At 39.4% G+C, this 17422-nt stretch overlaps 1 long non-coding RNA gene across 1 annotated transcript in view; it reads right to left on the bottom strand.

Annotated features, from left to right (window-relative positions):
* Nucleotides 1-2482: 2482 nt before the first annotated feature.
* The window catches only part of LOC132483149 (uncharacterized), a 49464-nt gene continuing 34524 nt past the window's right edge, over nt 2483-17422 (bottom strand). Inside the window, exon 5 of the long non-coding RNA XR_009531051.1 lies at nt 2483-3837. This is a non-coding gene — a long non-coding RNA (uncharacterized LOC132483149). The remainder of the gene's footprint in view (nt 3838-17422) is intronic.

Here is a 17422-nt window from a genome sequence, read left to right as displayed (position 1 = left end):
AACTCGGGATGAGACCCAGGCATCAGTTTTTCTAAAGCTCTCCAGGTGATTCCATTGTGCAGCCAAGGCTGAGAACCACTGTTTTAGGTTACTCTTTCTGGGGGGACTCAGGAAATTCTCTGTTGTCACATCTTGAATCTATCTGAATTTCCCACATGCCTGAATGGTTTCATCTCAATAGAGGATGGATGCACTTTGGAGAAATTACTATGACCTATGTTATCTTGTGTTAGAGACAGATGGTTGCAAGGTTGCTTATCCATAGATGTTCATCATCTTTGCTTAGCAGCATCAGGAGATGCTTGGAGATGAGATGAGATGTATCATCTTGTAAAGAGTGCTGCAAATACCATTTTATAGCAGCTGGAAAGGTGGAGAAGATGATGGAATCAGCGCTGTTTGTTACAAACCTGAAAGAATACAATTGTGTAGGATGACAGTTATCTGGTGTCTGTTGTAGAAAGTATTCATGAGGCTGTATGAGACAGAGAGAGAGAAAGAGAGTTGGAATCCAGTAGGCGGGCGGGAGTGGCTGGGGAGGGGAGCTGCTGACCCTTTCCCCCCTTCCTGTGACTAGTGTCATGACCATGAGGCGGCTGGCAAAGGTGAAGGGGAGGGTGGAGCTGCTGTCACTGGTGTCCCACTCTGAAACACTGGGCGGTCTTCAGACACAAGCCAGTCCTGGGAACCAAGCTCCTCATCTGCAGAAGGTGCCATGAATGCCCCCTGGTGGTCATGGGAGGCTCAGCTAGAGGGCCCACCAGCTGGCTGCCGGGTCCCCACGGGTGAGCAGTGCACTGGTCCTCCCAGCCCCAAGCGTCCAGGGCACCCCCAATGGCAAGTTTGGGCAGCAGCTGCTGTAGCATCCCATCCTCTCCCAGCTGCACAAGTGGGGCATCTACCGTGTCATCTACAAGCTGCGTGACCTTGGCCGGTTATTCACCCTGGTTGAGTCTCAGTTTTCTCATCTGAGTAATAATATTTCCATAACGTTGTTGTGGTGGGATGAGTTGAGATTAAGGCACACGAAGCGCCTGCAACCAGAAGGGGGTTATTCCCTGCGTCCCACCCCACGTGTTCAGAGGCTCCTTGCTGGGACATGTGGCACGTGTGTGCTCTTGCTCTGCACCTGCTCACCTAACCTCTGGGTCCTCAGGGCCTGTCGCCACGGCACAGGTTCTGTTCCCCAGCTCTGTTCTGGGCGCCTCCTCTTAACAGCACATCACATTTTCTTCCTTCCGTCCATTTCCTCATTTGACCTTCACACCAACCCTGGGAGGTAGACGAGTCAGCAGCACTGTTTCCAGTGTGGCCGGGACCTCAGTGACTTGGCCAACTTCAAATGGCAAACCACCGCCAAGGGCAGCAAGGAAGCCACCTGCCGTCTTGGGACACTTACAGCGTGTGCCAGGCACCAGCACCTCACTGACCCTCACAAATGACACAGCCAGATAGGCACTTTTCTTCCCACTTTATGGATTAGGAGGCAGAGTTTTAGATCATTCATGACTTTCCCAAGGTCATACCAGAACGTGAACCCCTTTCTCATCAGCTGCAGAGGCCTCCCGCCTCTGTGGCAGTGACTTTAACCTACTTCTCTAGATTCCTGGAAAACTGATTCTTTCCCAGCAGGATCCTACCCACCAGGAACAATGCAGCAAACTCAGAGCTGCCAGAAGCACAGCCCTGGACACTTCAGTAACCTCTTCTCTTTGCCTGGAGACACTTCTGCTTAGAATTTATTGTCTGATGCTGAATAACACAGAATGTGTACTCTCATGGCTCAGTCCTTTGGTGGTCAAAATCACTTGATCATCAGAAAAATAACCACCCAGGCTTGTTCTCACAGCAGTGTTTCAAGGGAGGAGAAACATAGATTCACTCTTTCCTTGACCTTGACTGTTCATATAAATAGTTGTTGGCCCTGGAAATCTATATTTTTAAATGCTTTTCAAGTGGTTCTAATGATCAGTCAGAATTTTCAGACTTCAGGTCCTGACCTATTGAGTGGTTTATGAAATCAATGTGTTGGACTGTGACCAGGAACTTTTAGAAGACAAACAATCAGTAGAAATGTGCACTACACATAAGAATAAGTATTACTTCATGAAACTTTTGCCTTGGTTATGCATCTGTGTATATATGTATATGCATATGTATATGTATACTGGGTCACAACGTAACGTATTTCTGTGGGTCAGCAAAAGCATTTGGAAAACTCCAGCTACTTGGTGTTCATAATCTGTTTGCCATTAGGATTAATTACATTAACAGTTATCCCAGGACACTTTATACTATTCAAATCTATTAAAGAGCCCAAAGAGCTGTTGTTTACGTGGATTATATCTATCAATATTTACTTTATTAGACACTAAATTGAAAAGTATAATGCTTTACTAATTGACTTAAAATAACAACTAGAAACTCATTACATATTAGCATGAATAACATATTTTTAATTACACATTTTTTAAATAGGAAGAAGAGTGGCATTGTTTTACATTTTTGCATGTATCTTTAATGTCTGGAATGATGGACACACCCTAAGGTGACCCCAATGAGTCAAGTGAATGAGGGAGAAACTGTTACTTGCTTCTTTTTTTTATGGAGGTATAGTCAATGTACAATATGACTTAAGTTTCAGGGGTATAACCTAGTGATTCACAATTTTTAAAGGTTATACTCCATTTATTGTTACTTACTTCTTGCCAAAAGAATCTGGCAAAGGTGAGGATATAGTCGCTCCCGTGATTACACTATGTTATACAAGACTCCATCACAGTAGACTGAAGTTTTTTTTTTTAAATATTTATTTATTTATTTGGCTGTGCCAGGTCTTAGTTGTGGCATGTGGGATCTGCAGTTGCAGAATGTAGGATCTAGTTCCCTGACCAGGGTTAGAACCCGGGCCTCCTGCGTTGGGAGTGCGGAGTCTTAACCACTGGACCTCCAGGGAAATCCCTGGAGTAAGATTTTCCTGCTGGCTTTGGAGAAGTGAGCTGCAGTGTTGTGAGAGGCAAGGACCAATGTTGTCACGTGCCAAGGACTTGTGGGTAGCCTCTGGTTGCTGAGAGCAGTCCCTGGCCAACAGTGAGCCAGGGACTTTGGTGCTACAAATTTTGCCAACTGCATTCGGCCAATAACCAACTCACTTGATTGAGGATCCTTGAGCCTCAGGTAAGATTGCACCTCTGGGTAATGTCTTGATTTTAGCCTTGTGAGACCCTGAGCAAAGACCCTGAGAAGCTCACCTGAACCCAGACTCCTGACTCCTGGAAACTGATAAATGCGTATTGTTTTAAGTTGTTGTGGTTGTGGATATCTGTTACACAGTAATGGGAAACTAATGCAGATCACTCCTTATATCAGGTTCTGCATTCAGTCTGTTGTGATAAGTTGTCTAAACTGAAGTATATGAAGAAAATCCAGCCTCACACAGACATATAATTAGAAAAGGGAAACATTTTTTTTCTTTTTTTTGGCTGTGTCGGGTCTTCGTTGCTGCACGAGGGCTTTCTCTAGTTGCAGCAAGCGGGGGCTACTCTTCGTTGCAGTGCGTGGGCTTCTCATTGTGATGGCTTCTCATTGTGGAGCACGGGCTCTAGGCACGTGGGCTTCAGTAGTTGTGGCGCACGGGCTCAGTAGTTGTGGCTCGCGGGCTCTAGAGTGTAGGCTCCGTAGTTGTGGTGCACGGGCTTAGTTGCTCTATGGCATGTGGGATCTTCCCGGACCAGGGATCGAACCCATGTTCCCTGCATTGGCAGGCGGATTCTTAACCTCTGTGCCACCAGGGAAGTCCCAGAAAAGGTGGACATTTTTAAATAGCTTTTTCAGGTCCTGGTGGGAGAGGGGAATAGGGAGTTACTGTTTCATGGGAATGGAGTTTCAGTATGAGATGATGAAAAAGTTCTGGAGATGGAGGGTGGTGATAATTGCATAACAATGTAAATGTACTTAATGCCACTCAACTATACATTTAATAATGGTTAATAAATTTTATGCTATGCATATTTTATGTTATGCATATTTTACAGTTAAAAACAAATAAATTGCCCACAATTCAGATAACAAAAATGTTAGCTGCAATGTGGAACCTGAAATCATATCAATTATCATACTCTGTTATGCTAAAATCCATTAGCCTATCTTGCACTTTAAATGGCTTTTACCCATGCATGACTTTGTAACATCATGCACCAATTATCTGAAAAATACTGGTCTACTGAATTACACAGATCTTCAAAAAGTTAACTCAATTATACAATGTTTAAAAATCCACATTCATTAATATCACTATTAATCTCATCAGAAAAGTCGTTCAGTTTGGGGAAACTGTCAAACTCATGATGTAAGAAAAAGGAGGAAAATGAGTAGTGGATACAGGTTTTCTAAAATTCTGATTTTTTCTTGAGCACTCATATTTTGTCAGTGGCAACAAATACAGTCAGATTATTTCCTTGAAGTGACAAGCTCACTTCATTCATTTAAGAGAAAATATCTGCCAAATACTCAAGGCTGGGTAACCATGTTTGTCAGTCCTTCCCTGAAGTAAGTGTGGTGTTCCGTGAAAAAGCAGCTATTTCAGCTTGAAACTCAAACAAACACACGGTGCTTTTCCCTGAGAAAACATTGTCCTTCAGCACGCAGAAGTGCTTTATGTGTAGTTCCTATTTTGTCACACAGAATATTAAAAAGATGAATACTCAAGGATGGAGATTTAATAAAATTAATGCTTTTTTACTGCCTCATCAAGAGCATTCTTCTTGAAACTGGCTTTCTTTCTTCCTTTCTTTCTTTTTCTTTCTTTTACTGTGAGTGCATGACAGTGAAGAACACAATGACTATTATTAGCACAGTTTGGTACCACTGCCTTGATTCATGCTAAGTTATCAGCAGAAAACTGCTGGTAAGTAAAAACCCACTGCTGCTTTTGTACTATCAGTGCAAATGATAACACAGTGAAAAAGTAAAATAACCTCTTAGCATTTTTATGAAAATATGTTTGATCTCTCAGAGCCCCTGAAAGCGCCTTGGACCCTGGAAGTCCACAGACCGCACTTTGAGCTCAGCTTTTCTGCTTGAACCTCCCCTGCTCTCCACCCTAGAACCAGTGCCTGCCCCCAGAGGAAATGCTCCAAACCGACCAACACCTTGTGTTTCTCAAATTAACATCTGATGTGGCTCTAGCAGCAAGTATTCTGCTCCTATCTCTTGCAATCAGTATTCTTTCTAAAACATAGATTTGTTGTTCTCTTGCTTCAAAACCACTAAAAAGTATAAGATAAAAATGGCATCATGAATCAATGGGAAAGGATAGATTATTAAATAAATGGTGTCAGGACATTTGGGTAAACATTTGGGAAAGATTTTTTAAATTCTCATGCAGTATATATCAAAATAAGTCCAAACTGATTACTGATCTAAATATTAAAAATTAAACCATAAGCTAAGTTAAGAATAAAGATAATATGTTTTTGAACACAATATGCGAAAAGTTTTTCTACTTAAACATACAAAAGCAGAATCCAATGGGAAGACCTAGCTTCCAAAGGCCATAGCCAAAGTCCATTGAGAAAAGGGTGAGGAACTGGGAGGCACAAAGAGGTGCTTTACCTCCCAATACCCGTCCCAAGTCCCTCAGGGCTAAGAGGATTGAGCTGAGGGGGGGGCACCCCAACCTGACCACCTAGCTTTCTTTGATGCCATAGACCTTGGTCTGCAAACACTCTGCTTTGTGGCCTTGTCTGGGCACAGGCCATTTTTCCCAGTGGCTCTGCCGCTGTATGACAGATCAAAGTCACTGGCTCTCAGCTAAAGTATGAAAGACCAAGTTCTTCAAACAAACAGTGGTTTAGGGCTGTATAATGTATGAAATGTTGGACTGTAGGAAAATTGAATGCTGCTATAGTCTAAGCTCTTGACAGTGACTGGTGTTTATTAGGCAGTGAGATGTTTTTATTTGCTATACATTTTTAAGTTTGGTAATCCATCACACATGTATTGAGGCTCTAAAAGGGCAAAGCACTGTACTAGGTGCACAGTCCCTGTGCTGATTACAGCACCTGAGATATTATTATTTGACTGATGATTCATTCAACATATTTTGGAATTAGTTGCCATATTGAGTGCCTACTATTTGCTATGTATTCTTAGAGATTTCAAAAATAAAGCAGGAAAGGGACATGGGAAGCATCAGGGCAGGGAGCTGACATTTTTCGGTAGGGTTCTATAGAGTTTTATCCATTTTCCAAAGATGGTCACAACCATATCACCCATCCAGCATGCTGTTTTACAAAGTGGTCTTGTCACACATCATCAAGAAATAGAGTCTAATTCCCCTCCCCTTGAAGTAGGCTGACCATAGTGACTTGATCAATAGAATAAAGCAAAAGTGACATCCTGTAACTTCCGAAGGTAGTCATCACAAGCCTTGTAGCTTCTGCCTGGAATGCTTGACCTTGGAACACTCTCTCTCCCTCAGAAATAAGCCACCATGCTGTGAAAAGCTCAAGTCTCATGGACAGGTCACATGTTGGTTGACAGCCCCAGATGAGCTCCCAGATGACAGCCAGCCTCAACAGTCAGCCATGTGAGGGAGACATCTTCGTGGTCCAGCCCAATCATGCTTTCAGACGACTACAGCCCCAACTGAAATCTGACTGCAGCCACATAAAAGACCTGCTCCATTTCATAGCTCAGTCTTGTACCACTAATACACGTCTGTCAAATGCAAATGGCTGGGACAGGCTGGGAGGCATCCACCTCCATAAAGTAAATCAAATGAAGGGATTCTGGAAGGACTATGAGAGGGGTCCCTTTGGTCCTTGGGGAATCATGGGGGAGAAGCGCCTGAGCATGAGGGGCACTGAATATAAGGGGAGGCATCAGAGCTCAAAGACAAATAGACTCCTCAGCTTTGTCCTGGGCAACTATTCGTCCTTTGTCCCCCCTAGCAGTGTCTGGACTTCCTGGCACTTTGGAGCTCCCATTCTTGTCACTAGCACAGAGCTCATCACAGCATTTTTTTTTTTTTTTTTACATCTTTGTTGGAGTCTGATTGCTTTACAATGGTGTGTTAGTTTCTGCTGTATAACAAAGTGAATCATCTATACATATACATATATCACCATATCTCCTCCCTCTTGTGTCTCCCTCCCACCCTCCCTATCCTACCCCTCTAGGTGGTCACAAAGCACAGAGCTGATCTCCCTGTGCTATGCAGCTGCTTCCCACTAGCTATCTATTTTACATTTGGTAGTGTATATATATCCATGCCGCTCTCTCACTTCGTCCCAGCTTACCCTTCCCCTTCCCTATGTTCTCAAGTTCATTCCCTACGTCTGCGTCTTTATTCCTGTACTGCCCCTAGGTTCCTCAGAACCATTTTTTTTAAGATTCCATATATATGTGTTAGCATACAGTATTTGTTTTTCTCTTTCTGACTCACATCACTCTATGGTCCATCCACCTCACTACAAATAACTCAGTTTCGTTCCCTTTTATGGCTGAGTAATATTCCATTGTATATATGTGCCACATCTTCTTTATCCATTCACCTGTCGATGGACATTTAGGTTGCTTCCATGTCCTTGCTATTGTAAATAGTGCTGCAGTGAACATTGTGGTACATGACTCTTTTTGAATTATGGTTTTCTCAGGGAATATGCCCAGTAGTGGGATTGCTGAGTCCTATGGTAGTTCTATTTTTAGTTTTTTAAGGAACCTCCATACTGTTCTCCATAGTGGCTGTGTCAATTTACATTCCTACCAACAGTGCAAGAGGGTTCCCTTTTCTCCACACCCTCTCCAGCATTTATTGTTTGTAGATTTTTTGATGATGGCCGTTCTGACCGGTGTGAGGTGATACCTCATTGTAGTTTTGATTTGCATTTCTCTAATGATTAGTGATGTTCAGCATCCTTTCATGTGTTTGTTGGCAATCTGTATATCTTCTTCGGAGAAATGTTTATTTAGGTCTTCTGCCCATTTTTGGAATGGGTTGTTTGCTTTTTGATACTAAGCTACATAAGTTGCTTGTATATTTCAGAGGTTAATCCTTTGTTGATTCATTTGCAAATATTTTCTCCCATTCTGAGGGTTGTCTTTTCGTCTTGTTTATGGTTTCCTTTGCTGTGCTAAAGCTCTTAAGTTTCATTAGGTCCCATTTGTTTATTTTTGTTTTTATTTCCATTTCTCTAGGAACTGGGTCAAAAAGGATCTTAATGTGACTTATGTCAAAGAGTGTTCTTCCTATGTTTTCCTCTAACAGTTTTATTGTTTCTGGCCTTATATTTAGGTCTTTAATCCATTTTGAGCTTATTTTTGTGTATGGTGTTAGGAAGTATTCTAATTTCATTCTTTTACATGTAACTGTCCAGTTTTCCCAGCACCACTTATTGAAGAGGCTGTCTTTTCTCCATTGTATATTCTTGCCTCCTTTATTAAAGATAAGGTGACCCTATGTGCGTGGGTTTTTCTCTGGGCTTTCTATCCTGTTCCATTGATTTATATTTCTGTTTTTGTGCTAGTACCATATTGTCTTGATTACTGTAGCTTTGTAGTATAGTCTGAAGTCCAGGAGCCTGATTCCTCCAGCTCAGTTTTTCTTTCTCAAGATTGCTTTGACTATTTGGGGTCTTTTGTGTTCCCTTACAAATTGTGCAATTTTTTGTTCTAGTTCTGTGAAAAATGCCATTGGTAGTTTGATAGGTATTGCATTGAATCTGTAGATTGCTTTGAGTAGTATAATCATTTTCACAATGTTGATTCTTCCAATCCAAGAACATGGTATATCTCTCCATATGTTTGCGTCATCTTTAATTTCTTTCATCAGTGTCTTATAGTTTTCTGCATATAGGTCATTTGTCTCCTTAGGTAGGTTTATTACTAGGTATTTTATTCTTTTTGTTGCAATGGTAAATGAGAGTGTTTCCTTAATTTCCCTTTCAGATTTTTCTTCATTAGTGTATAGGAATGCAAGAGATTTCTGTGCATTAATATTGTATCCTGCTACTCTACCAAATTCATTGATTAGGTCTAGTAGTTTTCTGGTAGCATCTTGAGGATTCTCAAGTATAGCATCATGTCATTTGCAAACAGTGACAGTTTTACTTCTTATTTTCCAATTTGTATTCCTTTTATTTCTTTTTCTTCTCTGATTGCTGTGGCTAGAACTTCCAAAACTATGTTGGATAACAGTGGTGAGAGTGGGCAACCTTGTATTGTTCCTGATCTTAATGGAAATGGTTTCAGCTTTTCACCATTGAGAATGATGTTGGCTGTGCGTTTGTCATGTAGGGCCTTTATTATGTTAAGTTCCCTCTATGCCTACTTTCTGGAGAATTTTTATCATAAATGGGTGTTGAATTTTGTCAAAAGCTCTTACTGCATCTATTGAGATTATCATATGGTTTTTCTCCTTCAATTTGTTAATATGGTGTATCACATTGATTGATTTGTGTATATCGAAGAATCCTGGCATTCCTGGGATAAACCCCACTTTATCATGGTGTATGATCCTTTTAATGTACTGTTGTGTTCCTTTTGCTAGTATGTTGTTGAGGATTTTTGCATCTATGTTCATCAGTGATATTGGCCTGTAGTTTTCTTTCTTTGTGACATCTTTGTTTGGTTTTGGTATCAGGATGATGGTGGCCTCATAGAATGAGTTTGGGACTGTTCCTCCCTCTGCTATATTTTGGAAGAGTTTGAGAAGGATAGGTGTTCGCTCTCCTCTAAATGTTTGATAGAATTCGCCTGTGAAGCCATCTGGTCCTGGGCTTCTGTTTGTTGGAAGATTTTTAATCACAGTTTCAATTTCAGTGCTTGTGATTGGTCTGTTTATATTTTCTATTTCTTCCCAGTTCAGTCTCAGAAGGTTGTGCTTTTCTAAGAATTTGTCCATTTCTTCCAGGCTGCCCATTTTATTGGCATATAGTTGCTTGTAGTAATCTCTCATGATCCTTTGTATTTCTTCAGTGTCAGTTGTTACTTCTCCTTTTTCATTTCTACTTCTGTTGATTTGAGTCTTCTCCCTTTCTTTCTTGATGAATCTGGCTAATGGTTTAACAATTTTATCTTCTCAAAGAACCAGCTTTTAGTTTTATTGATCTTTGCAACTGTTTCCTTCATTTTTTTTCATTTATTTCTGATCTGATCTTTATGATTTCTTTCCTTCTGCTAACTTTGGGTTTTTTTTTGGTTGTTGTTGTTCTTCTTTTTCTAATTGCTTTATGTGTAAGGTTAGGTTGTTTACTTGAGATTTTTCTTGTTTCTTGAGGTAAGATTGTATTGCTATAAACTTCCCTCCTAGAACTGCTTTTGCTGCATCCCATAGGTTTTCGGTCAAATCACTGTCATTTGATTGTAGGTATTTTTTGATTTCCTCTTTGATTTCTTCAGCGATGTCTTGGTTATTTAGTAGCCTACTGTTTAGCCTCCATGTGTCTGTACTTTTTACAGTTTTTTTCCTGTAATTGATATCTACTCTCATGGTGCTGTGGTCAGAAAAGATATTTGATATGATTTCAATTTTTTTAAATTTACCAAGGCTTGATTTGTGTCCCAAGATATGATCTATCCTGGAGAATGTTCCATGAGCACTTGAGAAGAAAGTGTGTTCTGTTGTTTTTTGATGGAATGTCCTATAAATATCAATTAAGTCCATCTTGCTTAATGTGTCATTTAAAGCTTATGTTTCCTTACTTATTTTCATTTTGGATGATCTGTCCATTGGTGAAAATGGGGTGTTAAAGTCCCCTACTATGATTGTGTTACTGTCGATTTCCCTTTTATGGCCGTTAACATTTGCCTTATGTATTGAGGTGCTCCTATGTTGGGTGCATAAATATTTATAATTGTTATATCTTCTTCTTGGATTGATCCCTTGAACATTATGTACTGTCCTTCTCTGTCTCTTGTAATAGTCTTTAAAGTCCATTTTGTCTGATATGAGAATTGCTACTGAAGCTTTCTTTTGATTTCCATTTGCATGGAATATCTTTTTCCATCCCCTCTCTTTCAGTCTGTATGTGTCTCTAGGTCTGAAGTGGGTCGCTTGTAGACAGCATATATATGGGTCTTGTTTTTGTATCCATTCAGGCAGTCTATGTCTTTTGGTTGGAGCATTTAATCCATTTACATTTAAGATAATTATCAATATGTATGTTCCTATTACCATTTTCTTTATTGTTTTGGGTTTGTTATTGTAGGTCTTTTCCTTCTCTTGTATTTCCTGCCTAGACAAGTTCCTTTAGCATTTGTTGTAAAGCTTAGTGGTGCTGAATTCTCTTAGCTCTTGCTTGTCCATAAAGGTTTCAATTCCTCCATTGAATCTGAATGAGATCCTTGCTGGGTAATCTTGGTTGTAGGTTTTTCCCTTTCATCACTTTAAATATATCCTGCCACTCCCTTCTGGCTTGTAGAGTTTCTGCTGAAAGATCAGCTGTTAACCTGATGGGGATTCCCTTGTATGTTATTTGTTGCTTTCCGCATGGTGTTTTTAATATTTTTGCTTTGTATTTAATTTGTGATAGTTTGATTAATGTGTGTCTTGGCATGTTTCTCCTTAGATTTATCCTGTATGTAACTCTCTGTGCTTCCTGAACTTGATTGACTATTTCCTTTCCCATGTTAGGGAAGTTTTCAACTATAATCTCTTCAAATATTTTCTCAGAGCCTTTCTTTTTCTCTTCTTCTTCTGGGACCCCTATAATTCAAATGTTGATATGTTTAATGTTGTCCCAGAGGTCTCTGAGACTGTCCTCAATTCTTTTCATTCTTTTTTCTTTATTCTGCTCTGTGGTAGTTATTTCCACTATTTTATCTTCCAGGTCACTTATCTGTTCTTCTGCCTCATTTATTCTGCTATTGATTCCTTCTAGAGAATGTATAACTTCATTTATTGTATTGTTCATCATTGTTTGTTTGCTCTTTAGTTCTTCTAGGTCTTTGTTAAACATTTCTTGTAATTTCTCCATTCTATTTCCAAGATTTTGGATCATCTTTACTATCATTACTCTTAATTCTTTTTCAGGTAGGTTGCCTATTTCTTCTTCATTTTTTTGGTCTGGTGGGTTTTTACCTTGCTCCTTCATCTGCTGCTTATTTCTCTGTCTTTTCATTTTGCTTAACTTACTGTGTTTGGGGTCTCCTTTTCACAGGGTGCAGGTTCATAGTTCCCATTGTTTTTGGTGTCTGCCCCCAGTGGGTAAGGTTGGTTCTGGGGCTTGTGTAGGCTTCCTGGTGGAGGGGACGTTTGATCCAGCAATTCCACTCCTGGGTAGATATCTTAATAAATCCCATACTTAGACCAGCTGGCAATGGATTTGGGAATGTAGTCTGAAGTCTTCCAATCCCTCAATGACCTGGATGCCAGAGGCCCACGGTTCTGGAATCATCCTCAGAAGTCTCGCATATGCCACGTATCAAGCAAACCTCAGTCCTTTTGGACATCTGGCCCCCTCAAAACTCCGAGTCACAGTGAGGTGGGGCCTCTCCCAGGAGCACGGTCAGATGGCGGGAAAGTGGATCCAGTGCAGAAGTTGTGCTGGTACGGAACTACCAAACCAGAGCCAGACAGTCCGGGCAATGAACTCTCATCACATCGTTTGTCATGTGATTCTCCTCTCTCTGCCCTCCACCCCCACCCCATCTCCTTGTCCTGTGTCATTTACTCTCATAGTACCTCCATGAGACACAGGGGCTGGGGGGAGGGGGGAGGTAGAAAGAGAAGGTAACTAAAGCATGGAGAGTTCAAGAGTACTGTCCAAAATTACATAGTTCAGTTCTCCCAAGTCCAGAAGGAGATGTCTTCATCATATGTGGGTCAGGTTATGGATCAGCCTCAGCTAAGGAAGTAAGTGCTCTTTCTTAGATGTCATGGCCACACAGGGTAAACAGGCTTGAAACATCTTAGGAGGCAGTAGGGCCACATGTATCATCCATCCTCAGGTTGCCTGGATTACTTGGAATTTGTTGGTGGTGATTTGTTCATCTCAAGAGGTCCATAAACAACAAAAATTATACCCAACAGAGGAAGTTGTTTGTAATGGGTTGGAGTGAGGCACTGATGTCTCTGTTTATTCGAAGTTTCCCTAGTGGTTTCATGGCTTGTGAATCACTGCTGTAGTCTTGATTCTTTTTTTTTTTTATGTATGTATGTATGTATGTATGTATGTATGTGTTTGTTTGTTTGTTTGTTTGTTTATTTATTTATTTATGGCTGTGTTGGTCTTCATTTCTGTGTGAGGACTTTCTTAGTTGTGGCAAGTAGGGGCCACTCTTCATCGCGGTGCACGGGCCTCTCACTATCACAGCCTCTCTTGTTGCAGAGCACAGGCTCCAGACGTGCAGGCTCAGTAATTGTGGCTCACGGACCCAGTTGCTCTGTGGCATGTGGGATCTTCCCGGACCAGGGCTCGAACCCGTGTCCCCTGCATTGGCAGGCAGATTCTCAACCACTGTGCCACCAGGGAAGCCCTGTAGTCTCAATTCTTGCTACCTAAAGTGCAGTAGTCAGACCACCATCAGAGATATCATCTGAGAGCTTGCTAGATATGCAGAATCTTGAGCCCCATCTTGAGGCCTGCATTTAAGATCCCTAGATGAGTAATATTTTAAGTTTGAGAAGCACTGACCTAGAGGAAGTGGTTCTCAACTTTGGCTGCACATTGAAATCACCTGAGAGCGCTAAAATATATTGATGCCTGGGTCCCGCTGCAGGAGAGCCTAGCTTAATTCATTGGTTTCAGGTGTGGCCTGTTGGGGATGATTTTTTAAATATTCCCCAGGTGATTCTAATGTTCAGTCAAGCACTGATCAAGAAATCAGGACCTAAAAGCTGTAGTCTCCTTAAATCCCAGAGGGGCTGGACTGTTATAGGAGTCATTATGATCCTGGAACAGAACAGAATGCCCAGATCACAGAATCAGAGAGAGAGAGAGAGAGAATGTAAAGACTCCATCTGGTCCACGTTCTTCCTCCTACAGCCTCTGCTTTCCCTATTAGAAACTGTGAATTTCATTTAAGAAGAGTGTCAGCAGAGAATCAGATAGTAGTAAAGGTGCTCTGGGTTTTTATTTCCAGTGCTGCCAGCTCTGGGTGCATCACTCAGTCCTGAATTCACAACCATTTTGAATTTGTTTCTTCAGCTGAAAAATGGAGATGATGGTATCAACAAATGTTATCAATGACATAAACAGTGCTCTGCTAATTCCATACAAGGCATTTAAAAATCTAATCCATGGGATGGCTTTTTAAAATGACCACCTCTATAACGTATTTACAGCATACTCAATTTAGAAAATGAGAATAAAAATATAAACCCCTCAATTTATGGAATATGCCAGTTTCCCAGTTCACGGCATGTATGTGAACACCCTGGAATACAGAGGGGCTGGACATACACGTTGTTCTCTATCCCTGTATCTCTACAATCCCAATCATACTTTACACTCACACTCTAGATATTCTGTCTCCCCTCTCTATGTTGGTTTCTACTTTCCTAGTCAGCAATTGCTAAAAAAGAAAAGTAAGAAAGCCTAGGACAACAGAACTGCCCAAAGCTTGCTTCGTTTTTACAAGAATATTGTGCCCCATTAGTTGGAAAATACAGTAGTTTAATTCTGTATTTTAATCAATGTCACCATCATACTTGTACCTATGCTAACAAGGAAATATTATGAACTTGAGTTTTGTTTCTACTTTCACTAAAACCAGGTATTTGGACCCAGGAATATTAGAAATTCTACTCAGATATTTTAGATCTCAGGCAGAAGTTTCTAATATTACTTTTCAGATGAAGAAACTAAAACTTAGAGGGGTAAAAAAAAAAAAAGAAAACAATGAAAGCTGAGAGGGGTAAAATGTCTTTTGCATGTGGAAGGACAGTGTTTTTCCCTCATTGTCCCCTGATGGGAAATTGGATTGTTTCCAATCTCTGCCTATTATAAGTAACACTGCTGTGAACATTCACATATAAGTCTTTGTGTATACATATATTTATGTTTTCCTTGGATGGATATATAGGAGTAGAATTGCTGGGCCCAATGGTAAGTTTATGTTTAATTTTTAAAGAAAATGCCAAACTGTTTACTAAAGTGGCTGCACAATTTCACATTCCCACCAGCAAAATATGAGGGTTCTAGTTTCTCCCTTTCCTCACCAGCCAACCCTTGGTATCATCAATCTTTTTTATGATAGTCATTCTAGTGGCTGTGTAGTGACATCTCATTGTTGTTTTCATTTGCATTTCCCTAAAAGCTAATGTTGTGGAGCATCTTTTATGTACATATTAGCCATTGTATGTTTTCTTTGGTTAAAGGTCTATTCAAATATTTCATTCATTTAAAAAACTGGATTATTTTTCTTATTATAAAATTTGTAAAAAAAAATTGTAAGAGTTCTTTATATATTCAGATATAAGTCCTCTATCAGATATATGATTTACAAATATTTTCTCCCAGTCTGTGGCTTGTCTTTTCATTTCCTTAATGGTGTCTTTTAAAGAGCAGTTGTTTTTAATTTTTATGAAGTCAAATTTATTAATTTTTCTTTTATGTATCATGTTTTTCTTGTCATATCCAACAAATATTTATCCAATTCAAAGTCACAAAAGTTTTTTCCTTGTCATCTTCTAGAAGTTTTACAGTTTTAGGTCTTATATTTAAACTTATGATCCATTTTCAGTTAAATTTTACATATGGCATGAGGTAAGGATTTAAGCTTTGTTTTGCTTTGTTTTGTTTGCACATGGATATTGTCCCAGAACCATTTGTTTGCACATGGATATTGTCCCAGAACCATCTGTTTGCACATGGATATTGTCCCAGAACCATCTATCCCAGAACCAACATGTCATTTCTCCCATTGAATTACCTTGGCATGCTTGTCAAAAATCAACTGACCATAAATGTAAGGGTTTATTGTTGGACTCAATTCTGTTTCATTGATCTATATGTCTATCCTTATGCCAGTACCACACTATCTTGATTACTGTTGCTTCATAAGTTTTAAAATCGAATAGTCCTCAAACTTTGTTCTTTTTCAAGGTCATCTTAACTATTCTAGGTCCTTTGAAATTCCATACAAATTTTAGGATCAGCTTGTCAATTTATACAAAAAGTCTTGCTGGAACCTTAGTAGGGATTGCATTGAATCTATAGATCAAATTGGGAAGAATGGCCATTTTAACAATATTGAGTCTTCTAATCTATGAACATAGAATATCTCAATTTATTTAGATCTTCTTTCATTTCTTTCAGAAATGCATGTCTTGCACTTCTTTTGTTAAGTTTATTCCTATATATTTTATTCTTTCTGATGCTAATGGGAATGGAATTGTTTTTTAAATTTTATTGTTGTACAATTCATTGCTAACATATAGAAATACAATTGATTTTTTTATATTGATCTTGCTAAACTTGTTTATTCCAGTAGTTTATTTATTTCTTTAGATTACTTACGATTGTCTATATTCAGGAACATATACACAAATAAAGTTTTAGGTCTTTCTTTCCAATATGCATGACTTAATTTTCTTGCTTTACTGAACTAGCTAGAACCACAAGCACATATTGAAATGTGAGACATCTTTACTTTTTTCCCAACCTTAAGGGAGAAAGCATCTTTGCGGGGGAAACATTGTCTTTCCTCAAAAAGTATGATTAAGCATGTAGATACCTTTTATCAGGTTGAGGCAATTCCCCTCTATCCCTAGTGTGTTGAAAGTGTTTATCATTAATGGGTGTTGGATTTCATCAAATTCTTTTTCTGTGTCTACTGGCATGATAATCTGGTTTTTGTTGTTTATTTGATTAATATGGTATATTGCATTAATTGATTTGAGGGTACTAAACCTGCATTCCTGGAACACAGTGTATAATCCTTTTTAAATACTGCTGGATTCAGTTTCCTAGTATTTCATTAACAAATTTTGTGTATACATTCATGAGGAATAATTGCTCTGCAATCTTCTTGTGATATGTTTGACTGATTTTGATATCTGGGTAATAGTGGTCTCATAAGTGCATTGGGAACTGTTTCTCTTTTATTTTCTGAAAACATTTTTGTAGGACTGGTAATCTTTCTTCATTAAATGTTAGGTAGAATTCACCAGGGAAGCCATCTGGGCCTGCGCTTTTCCTTGTGAGAAGATTTTTAATTACCAATTCATTTTCTTTACTTGCTATTGTTCTAGTCAGATTTTCTACTTTCTCTTGACTTAGTTTTGTTATTTGCATCTTGATAAAAATTTCTCCATTTAAACTAATTTGTTGGCACAAAGTCATTCATAATATTCTCATAATACTTTTAGTTTCTATATGGTCAGTAATCATGCCGTATCTCTCATTCCTTATTTTGTGTTTTTTTTCTCTCCTTTCTTTCTTGATCAGAATAGTTAAAGGTTTATGAATTTTGTTGC

This window comes from Mesoplodon densirostris, chromosome 2, assembly GCF_025265405.1.
Source record: "Mesoplodon densirostris isolate mMesDen1 chromosome 2, mMesDen1 primary haplotype, whole genome shotgun sequence".
Classification (NCBI taxonomy): Eukaryota; Metazoa; Chordata; class Mammalia; order Artiodactyla; family Ziphiidae; genus Mesoplodon; species Mesoplodon densirostris.
This window is presented reverse-complemented; position numbering and strand designations above follow the sequence as displayed.